Source organism: Dendrobates tinctorius, unplaced genomic scaffold (genome assembly GCF_039654945.1).
Source record: "Dendrobates tinctorius isolate UK_male_01 unplaced genomic scaffold, ASM3965494v1 ptg000135l, whole genome shotgun sequence".
Lineage (NCBI taxonomy): Eukaryota > Metazoa > Chordata > Amphibia > Anura > Dendrobatidae > Dendrobates > Dendrobates tinctorius.
Window position 1 is genome coordinate 11,460,692 of NW_027361803.1, and position 13,152 is coordinate 11,473,843.

Below are 13,152 nucleotides of genomic sequence, written 5' to 3' on the forward strand. Positions count from 1 at the left end.
ACCAAACAATTTTGCCCGTCTACATAATGGAGAAACAGTGTGTGCGTATCAAGCCTCGCCCCTCATTATGATGTCATAATGGTTGCCATGGCGACGCTGATGTCATCATAGGTTGCAAGCCCCGCCGCTCATTATGATGTCATAATGTTTGACGGCTATATGGGCACTGGACTATGGGATGGAGGATATGTATGATGGTAATATGGGCATGGGACTATGGGATGGAGGATATGTATGATGGTAATATGGGCATGGGACTATGGGATGGAGGATATTTATGATGGGTATATGGGCACTGGACTATGGGATGGAGGATATGTATGATGGGTATATGGGCACTGGACTATGGGATGGAGGATATGTATGATGGGTATATGGGCATGGGACTATGGGATGGAGGATATTTATGATGGGTATATGGGCATGGGACTATGGGATGGCAGATATGTATGATTGGTATATGGGCACTGGGCTATGGGATGGAGGATATGTATGATGGGTATATGGGCATTGGACTATGAGATGAAGGATGTGTGATGGGTATATGGGCATGGGACTATGGGATGGCGAATATGTATGATTGGTATATGGGCATGGGACTATGGGATGGAGAATATGTATGATGGGTATATGACTATGGGATGGAGGATATGTATGATGGGTATATGGGCACGGGACTAAGGGATGGAGGATAATTATAATTTACTATAACTAACCACAGTTAGTTACTATGCCCGGGCAGCGCCGGGCTCTTCAGCTAGTACATATATATATATATATATATATATATATATATACACACACACAGTGTATATATATATATATGTACTGCTCAAAAAAATAAAGGGAACACTATAACATAGAATGTGGTATCTTAGTGTTACCTTTAATTTTTTGAGCAGTATATATATATATATATATATATATATATATACAGAGAAGAGAATAGTAAACAAGGGGTTAAAATTAAATATAATTTTCAGCTCTCCCCAGCCCTCACCAGTCCCTGGTTCCTGTCACTTTTCAGCACCTCCTGTGGTTATGTGGATTCACGGTGTATTTCACACACGTGGATAATGGACCCACTGTGCCATGATCTGAGAAGAGATAGGCTTGCACTGCATGGAGCAGCCAGGTACCACTCTTGGTCTTCTGTACTGCAGCTTCTGACCCCAGACATCAGGATTTCAGACACAGGCTCGGAGTCACTGGCAGACTCGATACTCGGATACTAAAATACTAGCCATGAAGACAGAACTGGCTTCAGGTTTAGCTACCGCCAGAGCGGCTTTAGGTTCAAGAACCGCTGGCGCAACTTCAGGATCAGGCACCACCAGATCAGCTTCAGGTTCAGGCACCACCAGATCAGCTTCAAGTTCTGACAACATAGGAGACCTGGCAACTGACTAATTGCAGAAACACTAAGCAAAGGGGAAGTGTTGCTCAGGCACCTCTCTGCAGGGGAGCGTGCCTTATACACCTTATGCCTCCCAGCTGAGCACTAGGCACGCCGATGGGAGACATGCGCAGGCCCAGGGAACCAAGAAGTCGTAGCAGGGAACAGAGACGCCGTTGCATGGTCGGAGTAGTGAGTATGTCGGCGTCCCTGCCAGGAGGAGGAAGAGAGGTCCACGCAGGGGCTCCAACATTGGTGTTACAGTGTAATGATGGAGGAGGCACGTCATGTGAGGTCTACTATCATGATATGAGTCAGAGCCCTGAAGTGTGACCAGAGCCAGAAGGATCTGCAGGGGCGGGGCAGGGAGAGGGACTATTATGCCGGGGGGGGTATACTTTACTTGCTCTAAAAAAATCTAGCAAAGTAGGGTCCAGTCGGCCACAATTTGGTTTGATTTTGAGCAAATGGATCTCAAAAATTGGGGACACCATCCTTTGTGGAAAATCAAACAAATTCTATGAGCATTAAATTGATTCACTCATCTCTGATCACCAATGACCAACAATCTGTGGGGTAACCTGAGAAAGAGTATTCAATCCCCCTACAGCGCCTCCGCAGGAGAAATGTAGTATCACATTATCTATTACAAATAATTGGACTGTTTGTGTTATGCATGGACGTGCTGGGTCCTCCAACGAGGAGGGACAATCTTTGCAGCCACTTTCGGCAATGACTAATAGAGGACTTTTCTTTAATTTTCTTACGGACGACTATAATGTGACGTTCACATAATTTCCCTCGTTATGTAATTTGCCCAATTAATGCGGTGATTAGAATGTTACGGTTTCTCATTATTGGCCGCTCTTCCCTTGGGTGCTGGGACAAAACGGAATATTTTATGCAGGAATAAGCACAGGATGAATAATTTGGAGGCAACACAATTACACATTCTATATTTAATACATGAGAAAATTGGATTTTATTACATTTTTATAGCTTAGTGATTTGGTGTAAATTACAACACAAAACAGGAGTTGGCGAAATCTCCTTGGGGGTCCGGAAAGAAAAATAGAACAAGGCGTCACCGCTGCTCAGTACACACCATCAGCTCATTACTGGAAGACGGAGACCCCAGAGTATAACAAGGGGCATTACAAGAAGAATTTGGAGCATGTTAAAAGTTGCTTATTTTTTCTTATTTTTGCTTTTTGGCTTTTTAGACTGACCCTTTTAATAAGTTTTAAAATGTTACACGTTAGGCTTCAACTGTGCAACAACAACAAAAAAGAATTTGTGTACCACAAAAGTATTCATGTCCCATAGTGAAAACATTTTTAATAATGTATTATCCATGTTCTGCTTTCTTCCACGTATGACGCTGTGTGGATTCCAAGTTAATTAAATTCACCGCACACTCAAACAGACATAAAGTCTGCAAATAGGTGTTCATTTTATTACATGTGGGAGCCAAACAGGAATATAGCACACAGTGGAAGCGATATAAATAAAAGACGTTTCGGCTCAGCCCGAGCTTTTATCATATTATCGCTGAAATATAAAGAGAGATATATCAGAGATTGACAAAAACAGCTAAATAAATCACAAAAATCCATAAAATATAAAGGTTATCCCAGTGGAACACAAGGTAAGAACATATACATATATACAGTATATACAGTATGATAATCCATAGTTAAGGATACATCAATCAAATGCCTAGTAAACTAGCAACAAATAGAACTAAGATATCAAGGAGGGTATTACCTTATTCCAATATTGGAGGTTTGTAAAGGGTGCAGAAGGAGAGGAGAATCTCTCAAGAAGAAATACCAAGATAAATGGCTGAAAGGAATTATCAGATATGCGGTTAGTCATTTCACATATGCAACGGCCACATATTATGTCAGTGTAAAGATGTTTCTTTAAGGGGTAAGAATGTTATATATATATATTTATATACAGTATGTGCATACATACACATAGAACTATTTTTGAGTAATAATGGTGTCATCATATGATAGAGTAAAAAATACACTCCCGACAGAAAGGGAAACTTTTTGGATTCACAAACTTGATACTTTAGCCCCTAGAGGACTCAACAGAGAGATAGATTGGCTCATATGAACACCATTAACCTGTTTTCTGTTTTTTTACAGACTCACTAGTATACCATTATCCTAGGTGAGTTTGCTCCTCCCCCTTGACTTTGTTATTTTTCTATTTTTATTTTTATTCTCTACTACTTTGTGCACTACCAACCAGTTCATTCTTAATTTTGTTCTAGTTTCACAGTTTTTCTTATTTTTATATTTATCACTTTTTTTATATTTTTATTTTTTATCATACTGTATATATGTATATGTTCTTACCTTGTGTTCCACTGGGATAACCTTTATATTTTATGGATTTTTGTGATTTGTTTATCTGTTTTTGTCAGTCTCTGATATATCTCTCTTTATATTTCAGCGATAATATAATAAAGGCTCGGGCTGAGCCGAAACGTCTTTTATTTATATCGCTTCCACTGTGTGCTATATTCCTGTTTGGCTCCCACATGTAATAAAATGAACACCTATTTGCATAAAGTCTGTTTGAGTGTGCGGTGAATTTAATTAACTTGTAATTAGGACCTACTGGTCCGTTGCACCTGCACCTCGTCTATATTTGACTAGAGTGCACGCTAACTACCCAATTTGCTGTGTGGATTCCAGCATACGGCTAAACCCTTCATCCGCTCCCAGAAACAAGACTGTATGGGTTCTTAAGTCTATATTTATTGGGATGATGTGAACAACAATGGTAGATGATAACGGATGATATAGTGGAGGAGATTGGTGGACACAATTGTGGATGAGATCGGAGATTGATGAACACAATAGTGGATGAGATCGGATGATCACAATAGTGGATGATATCAGGTAAAAATGGGATCCGCTTGATAGGAGCAATGATTTTGCAGAGAGCTGGACGCATGTGAGAAGCTCAGAGATCAGAGGGAAAATGGCTACATGCTTCAAGCCCAGGAAACCTGGAGGGGCGGTTCTGAACAGAACAGCAATTAAAGGGAAAGAATTTTCCATCCATGAATAGGAACAGAAGGGCAACTATGACATCTAATGGCGAAAGCTGGAACAGCACTTAAGAAATGTCTTGCTGCACATGAATGGGCAGAACAAACCAAAATATCAGGATAATGAAAATCACACTCACGTTATCGAGCAAACCCATGAAATGATTCACAAGTTGAGGAGTTTTTCTTGCTGCAGTCCAATATTTTGCTTCACTTATTTAAAAATCCCATGTTTTGCCTCACTTTTTTGCAGCAAGGAAATGGCCTGGAAATATTACTGCTTCAAATCTGCATTAATAAAAAAGCATAAACAAATGGTAAAACGCATAAAAAAACCTGCAAAAACGCAACAAATCAAATTATTATTCTATATTTGCAGGGGGAAAAAAATAACAGCTTTTTTTTTTTGCACGCAGAGACACGGCCCAAGGTGGCTCCAAAAAGGGCGGTAATGACACAATGAAGTAGTCATATTTTACATCTGACTCCAAAAGGGTGCACAAACTTTTTAGGCAAAATAATCATTTTATTTTTTTTTTTATTTAAATTTGAAAACTTCTTTAGATGAAATATTTCACATTTTCTGTAAAATCAAAAAGTAATAACTTCTGTGAGCAAACCACTTACTGGCTGCTCACAAACACACATTCAGCCCCAATGTTCGTCTCTCCATCACCGCTGGACCATTCATTCCAGGAGTCGCTCCTCTTCAAGGTCACGTTTAAAAGGTTGAAATGGAAGTCACTTACCCAATTCGCTTTTGTCTGTCACTGACTGTACTGTGCCGCGTCTCTTTAGTTCAATTTCCTCTCGGAATATTTCACAGACCTTTCACCTAACGGGAGAGATCAATTACAACCGATGGTGCTGCACGGTGGCATGAAAGTCCAACCAAGACGGATGGTTAATCATCTTATGTTCTGTCAAAGTGCATATTTTTAGAGCTGCGAGGATGACAAATGAAATATATCAGCATTTCTTAAAAGGGATGGGCACAATCAGAAAAACATGTTTGCTTAAACAGCGCCACTCCGGTCCACAGATTGTGTCTGGTACTGCAACTCAGCTCCACTAAAGTGAATGCTCCTGAAGTGTAATACCAGACACAACCTGTGGACAGATATGGAGCTATCCTCAGAAGAATGCACTCTTGTTTTTTTTTTTTTATTTCATCAAAAAAAAAAAAAAATAGGAAATTTCAGAATAGCAGACTAATTATCAATGAATGGGGGCTCAGCTCTCATGAGCGTTTTTGTCTATGAAGAAAGAAGGATACAATAATCTGGCCATCTTTTATACAAAAGAAGACCTGCCTTTCTTTAATCTGACTGCCTGGGGTAGCGCAGTACAGAGATCGGGTGCAGCACGAGTAAAGTTTTGTAAAGCGGGAAGTTCAGATTATGGAGAATTTCAGTTTTCTAAAGTTCAGTTTGAGGTAAGACATGAAATTAAAGAGAATGATGTAAAAAAAATAATCCAGTGACAAGCTATGCCATTCTCTTTCATAGCATGGCACCATTTAGTGATTTAAATGCTTGGAGATATTCAAATCCTTCTTATGCGTGAGGTGGTCCCACATGCTCAGACACTCTTCCTATAGCCAGCTCTCTGCATTGGGATCCTCAACCAGTTGAAATAGTTTTCTACCTTGCAAGCTATTTCTATTGTCCGCCATGCAGTGTATAGTACGTTGCTATGCAGAGAGCCGGCTGAAGAGAGTGACTGAGCATCCGTGTCCAGTTCAGAGCATGTGTGTCCAGATCACTGCATGTGTGTCCAGATCAGAGCATGTGTGTCCATTCCTGAGCAGGTGTGTCCAGTTCAGAGCATGTGTGTCCAGTCCTGAGAATGTGAATCCAGTCCTGAGAATGTGTATCCAGTCTGTGCACAGAAATATTACAGTATGTTCTACGGTCTTATGAACGATCCAGCTGAGGAGGACTTGACTATATTGTAATCTTCCTACATGAGGAGTGAGTTGCTCTCCAGGGCAAAGTAATAAACAATAGTAAGTGTTTCTGTGTAGTGATATTGTCATGCAGTGCCTTAGGACTATGGGCGCTAACCAGGTCCCTAGAACTAATGGTGCCCTAGTCTCCCCACATCCCCTGGATTACTCCTGAAGGTGTAGATGCCGGGTTCACATGCTGTGCTCCTGCATCAACACTTATCTGTCCACTCCCCCACCTAAGGATGTGGGAAGCCGATATGTATAGGATAACACTAGCCAGACAAACAAGGGAAGACTGAAAGGGATAAGTGAAAACTACAATCAATCATACAAAATACACTCAACAAACAACAGAGTGAAACACAGGGAAGTTAAAGGAAGGAGAAACCAAATAGGGAGAGGTCGAGGATGTACACAAACAAAACTCCAAGCAACAATCTCCTGAACAAATCTCCAAACATCACCTCTAACCATGAACTATACCTCCAACTCCAAACCAGGCAGTAATAACTAACACTGGCAATTCCTAAGTGTCAGAAGCGAGCATAAATAGCAGAGGGGAGTAGCTAACACTGAACAGCTGAAAGGTAGGAAAGCTCTAGGAGCTTCAACTGAACAGAATAATCCTTGCACTGTTTAATAAGACGGTGAAGAACTTGTAACCAGTGCAGGAGTGCGCAAAACCATATGTAGGTACCAGCAGGTTCTCAGGATGCAGTGACGAGACACGAGACTGAGTGTTGTTTTGAAAAGCAACGTTTATGAGCTGGAGCCGCTAGGGCTATGCTGAGCAACCAAAAAGGTATAACACCAATTGTCCACACAGGGACTCAACAACAATAAAACACTTTTCTTATCTTGTGTGTCCGCTTCGAGGTCGCTGATGCGGCTGTTTTGGCGTCGCAACCGCTGGGCACAGCTGCTGAAGACCGGTCGTGACCTTTGGGCGTCTCGGCACCCGGGAGAAGCTGGGGCATAACAGGCCCTGAAGGATCTTTGCCGTTGGGGCGCAACAGGCCCTGGAGTATTCCTGGAGCTGGGGGCACAACAGGCCCTGGAGTAATCCTGAAGCTGCGGGCTCAACAGGCTCGGATGGATCTTTGTCGTCGGGGCACAACATGCCCTGGGGTAATCCTGAAGCTGGGGCTCAACAGGCCCTGAAGGATCTTTGCCGTTGGGGCACAACAGGCCCTGGGGTATTCCTCTGTGGAGATGACCCCCTGCAAACACAGCGGGGTTCGGCCTTCCCGAAAGTATTATCAAACTCCCGTCTCAAAGCGGGGTTGTGTCGCAGTCTCTTAGAGTGACGGTTGGCAGGCTCGTGAGCAGATTGGACCTATGCTCAGGGTTCCCCCTGTAGGCGGGGAGTAGGCCTCAACTGCCGACTGTTGCAAGATGGTGTCCACTGTGGCCAGTGATGAAGAGGTCGCAGCCGCGGGCTGAGGCGAGGAGGCAATGTCCAGGCCGCCACAGCGGGCTGGTGTGAAGTGACAGCGGCGGCTAGGGGAAGCGGACCAGCCGCAACAGAGCGAGGGACACCGGTACTGGCTGCAGCCGTCCGTGGGAGGTGAGCGGCCCTGGATTGGAATAAAGAGCAAGTCTCTGGTCGGGGAATGCGTCGCTTACCCTTCACAGACCCCCTAAGGCCTCAAAGCGGATTAACTTCTGATAAGCTGGCTCTCTCTTCCACGGTCTCTTGTGTGAAGTCTGCCCTTCTCCCAACTGACTTCTCTGCGCGCTCCCTGCTCCTTTTATCCTCGCCCCGCCCCCTGCTGCCCTGTCACCTTCATTCGTCCGCTCTCCTTCGTTGCCCCCCCGGTATCGTTCCTTCAGGAACCCAGATGGCGGTCCCCTTGGTTCCGGCCCAGACACTCTACGGGAGTCCTCCTCCCTACACATACACCATGATGTTCTGGGTCTTCATTGTCGCTGTGTCCCCGTGACAGTACTTACCCCTTCTAAGAGGGACCACCCAAACCTCATCGATGGGTTTATTTGGGTGTGCAGCGTGAAAACGCCTGATCAACCTGATCGCATGAATGTCAGATCCTGGTATTGTAAAGGAGAGAGGTTTGTTGGATGCAGTGGAGAGCCAGAGGCAGAGAAGGGGTTAACAGGATTTACGGAACAGGTAATTGAACAAAGAATACTCCACACAGGGAGCACGACTAGTACAGCAACGACGGGAATTGCACACAAACACAATGCACGAGAGAAAGATATACAAAAACAAGGTAACTTATCGCTTGCAGTTCTTGCAGGGGAAAGGCTGGAAAATCTCCCGATGGCGTTGCAAATCGGGACAAAGTCTCTGGCTCTGTTACGGAGGAACGCGAAGCACTGTTTGCCAACAGTGCTGATGTATCCAGATTGGCTTGGCTTGAGTGCACTGGAACGTGGAAACAGTCCTCTATGCAGATTCCTCAGGAATGGTGCCGAACAAGAACCGTGGGCACGCTCACAGACCACGGTAGCGGGCGGTCTTATGGAGTAGTCTTTAGGAACGGAGCAGGTCAGCTTATCTGTAACTGCAGGCAGGACAGAGCTGTCCAAGAAAACAGGGTCAGGCAATAACTCAGTAGTATCACAGTCAATCTTAGAGTAAGTACGCTGAGAGACAAATGGTGTGGAGTTGTCAGCCGAAGCAGCGGAGAGGGAGTCAACCTTCTTCTGTCGCTTTCCCGCCAAGTCTGACACGTTCCCGCTCTTAGTCCTCCTTATATTCCCCGGGCCCCTGCTGTCCAGCGTGAAGGTCCTTCCCTCCCAGAAGAAGCCTCCCCCAGCAACAGTGGTGACAGTCCCAAGAGTTCTGACCTTAAAGGGCACCGGAAACCGCTGACTCTGTCTCGGGTCATCTTCTTACACCATCCACATTGTCTCTTCAGGACCGTAACCACTCCAATGTACCAGATACTGAAGAAACCAATGAACCAAGAGAGAATTGAGGATGTAATCCGTATGCCCCAAAGAAAGGGGACTTGCCATTAGATTCATAACAGCGCTTATTCACAGCAAACTCAGCTGGAGGTAAGAAACCAAATCCTAATTCTCAAACACAAAGCACTTAAGATAAGTGGATGAAAGGTGGAATAAAATAAAGATGGACCCCTAAACGAGCACAAAATGAATTCCAAAATTTAGAAATCCGTTGCATCCTTCGGTCGTAAGCAATATCAGAAGGAATCCCCTGTAACTTCTTTTATAAAAATTTGCGCCAAGATCTTGACATTAGATAAAGCAGCATGAGCAACTCATGGGAGCCACAATGTATGCTCACCTTTACATCTAAATGTCAAAGCGGTAATTTATACAGAGCATATTCTAGGACTATTGTGGGATACAGGGATAAATGGCTATTAAATATGCCACAAACAAAAGTACATTTTATCGGACATAAATCAAAGCATAAGGAAAAAGGGGTTAAGATAAAACATGCACAAACAGAAAATGGGGCGCACTGGCAGAAATAATATCTAAATGTGTATCTGATCTCCCTACTATAAGTATGGTCTGAATACTCTCTGGTTAAATAGACATTGCACAATCTCATGTGGCCTAAAGAGGTCTGTATAATGTGTTTACGCAGACCTATCCCGCTGAGGATTATACAGTAGAAAGAATAATAAATGGTTTACCTTGTCTATTATAGAGGCCTGGGATGGATGTTGGTGTGCCCTCCCCGACGCGCGTTTTGGCCATGAAGCCTTTGTCAAGGGGCAGGATGTAGGATTAGTCACAGGACACAAGGGTCAGAGTTCTGGCTTCCATAGGCATCCTGCAGACATATGCACGTGGATTTGAGTCACATAGTCTGTGCTTATATGAACATGAATAATGTTGCTATAAAGTGTACTTAGAAAACCATCACTAAACCCAGGCGATACACACATAAATAATAAAACAGATAAATAATGCTGTCATAAAGCACACATAAATAACATGCACATGTATCACAAAAATAATGATGTAAGAAAGCAAGCATGACTAAAATCACCATATTTACACATAAATAATGAAACAATACTGTATACATGAACTAACCTCCAGAAGTTTACATACCCCGGCAGAATGCTTTTTCGGCCTTTTTTCCGAGAATATGAATGATAACACCAACATTTTTCCTCCACTCTTGGTCAGTGGTTGGGTGAAACCATTTATTGTCAAACTACTGTTTTCTCTTTTTAAATCAGAATGACAACCCAAAACATCCAAATGACCCTGATCAATAGTTCACATACCCCATTTCTTATTACCATGTATTGCCCCCTCTAACATCACTGACAGCTTGAAGTCTTTTGTGGTACTTGTGGATGAGGTTCTTTATTTTCTCAGATGGTAAAGCTGCCCACTCTTCTCGGCAGAAAGCCTCCAGTTCCTGTAATTTCCTGGGTTGTCTAGCATGAACTGCGCGCTTGAGATCTCCCCAGAGTGGCTCAATGATATTGAGGTCAGGAGACTGAGATGGCCGCTCCAGAACCTTCACTTTGTTCTGCTGTAGCCAATGACATGTTGACTTGGCCTTGTGTTTTGGATCGTTGTCATGATGGAACGTCCAAGTACGTCCCATGCGCAGCTTCCAGCTGATGAGTGCAAATTTGCCTCCAGTATTTGCTGATAATGTGCTGCATTCATCTTTCCTTCAACTTTGACTGCTTCCTGTGCCTTTGTAGCTCACGAATCCCCAAAATATCAGTGATCCACCTCCATGCTTTACAGTAGGAATGGTGTTCCTTTCATCATAGGTGTTCGGGAGGCCGAACCCAAACAGTAACACAGAATTCCAGGTGGTCTGTGTTCGGTGTCTGTGCCGCCCAAGCAGTAGGTGTTCAGTATAGACGTCGAACTTTACTGTTTGAGTTCATCCATCTCTATACATGATTAACCTACACTTACAGTATATACACCTAAATAATGCCGTCATGCTGCTCACATAACTAATGGCACTGATCAGACAGTTATCCCCTGGGTCCTGTGCTATTGACAGGTAGTAACTTTAATGTCAGGAGAGGCCTCTCTGCTCTATCCCGCAGAGTTATTTCTTGCAGTTGTTGCCCTCTGGTGATGTTTGTAGGTGGCCTGCACTCACGTCTGCCGTATTTGTGTACTTTTGTCTGTTTCACAGTGGATTTGTAGCCCAACACCACAGCTGCTCCGCTCTGCTGCAGTAATCGCCCGGAGTTTGGCATCTTTCTTCTCAGCTCTCATCCCATGAGGATCATGAGAACCATTATTATGTTCCTCACAAGTGTAAAGATTATTAATGCGGAGTGATTCTCACCAAGATGGTGACGGAACAATGTGAGGAGGACGTAGCGGAGGCCGAGGATACGGGAGGACATGGGAGGTCGCAGTGCATAAAGGACACCACACAGAACATTCACCATATTCAATGTTGGATGATACTTTTGTGTCTGTAACCGAACTCTGCAGAGGAAATGCAAAAACTATCGGCACCCCGATCACTAATTTGTGCCCAGTGCTGGTAATATGAAGAAGCTCCGTGAGCGGATTATTACCTGGCATCACTCCACCAACTGTGCACAAGGGGATCATCAGGATGGCACTGCCGAACACACAGAATCCCAGAGTCTAACAGCCGCGGATAACACAGACGCGGGGACTCGAGCGCCCCCGAAATACTACGATGACACCTGAGCAGGCTCATCACTAGTGACCGCCAACACTGGAAGCAGGAGGTCTGAAGTCTGAGATGGAAGCAAATGATCACCAGGGGCACCATAACAAAATGTTAAGCAGAAGGGGGCGCCATAACAAGTATGTACAGTGTGGGGGAGCACCATAGCAAGTATGTAACATTGAGAGGCATCATAACAAGTATGTAACAGCAGGGGGCACCATAACAAGAAAGTAACAACAAGGGGAGCCATAACTAGTAAGTAACGCCAGGGGGCACCATAACAAGTATGTAACAGCAGGGGGCACCATCACAAGTATGTAACAGCAGTGGGTGCCATAACAAGTATGCAACAGCAGGAGGCGCCATAACAAGTATGTAACAGCAGGAGGCGCCATAACACGTATGTAACAGCAAGGGGAGCCATAACAAGTATGTAACAGCAGAGGGCGCCATAACAAGAATGTAACAGCAGGAGGTGCCAGAACAAGTATGTAACAGCATGGGAATCCATAACAAGTATGTAACACCAGGAGGCACCATAAAATGTATGTAACAGCAGAGGGCGCCATAACAAGTATGTAACAGTAGGGGGCGCCATAACAAGTATGTAACAGTAGGGGGCGCCATAACAAGAATGTAACAGCAGGGGGCGCCATAACAAGTATGTAACAGTAGGGGGCGCCATAACAAGAATGTAACAGCAGGGGACACCATAACAAGAATGTAACACCAGGAGGCACCGTAAAATGTATGTAACAGCAGAGGGCGCCATAACAAGTATGTAACAGTAGGGGGCGCCATAAGAAGAATGTAACAGCAGGGGAATTCATAACAAGTATGTAACGGCAGGGGGCGCCATAACACGTATGTAACAATATGCAGATTCATTGATAGCTTTATTTACACTGAATAATGATGCTTTGCGTAAATAACTGAAAAAAATGTAATAGTATAAGAGTCTCTGGAGATTATGATATTGATGTCTCACTTTTAGGATTGTCCATCAGTATCTGATCACTGAGATTCATGGAACCGCTGCTGATCAGTGGGGGCAGAGTATTACAACTGAGCACTAAACAGGGAATCTCTGGAGT

General features: G+C 43.9%; 1 long non-coding RNA gene across 1 annotated transcript; it reads right to left on the reverse strand.

The window, feature by feature from the left end:
- Positions 1–2,344: 2,344 nt before the first annotated feature.
- Positions 2,345–5,402, reverse strand: LOC141048440 (uncharacterized). The gene is made up of 4 exons (XR_012220062.1): positions 5,219–5,402; positions 4,610–4,757; positions 3,164–3,241; positions 2,345–2,947 (listed from the first exon to the last, which is right to left on the reverse strand). It is a non-coding gene; the product is annotated as an uncharacterized lncRNA (long non-coding RNA).
- Between the last annotated feature and the right edge of the window lie 7,750 nt (positions 5,403–13,152).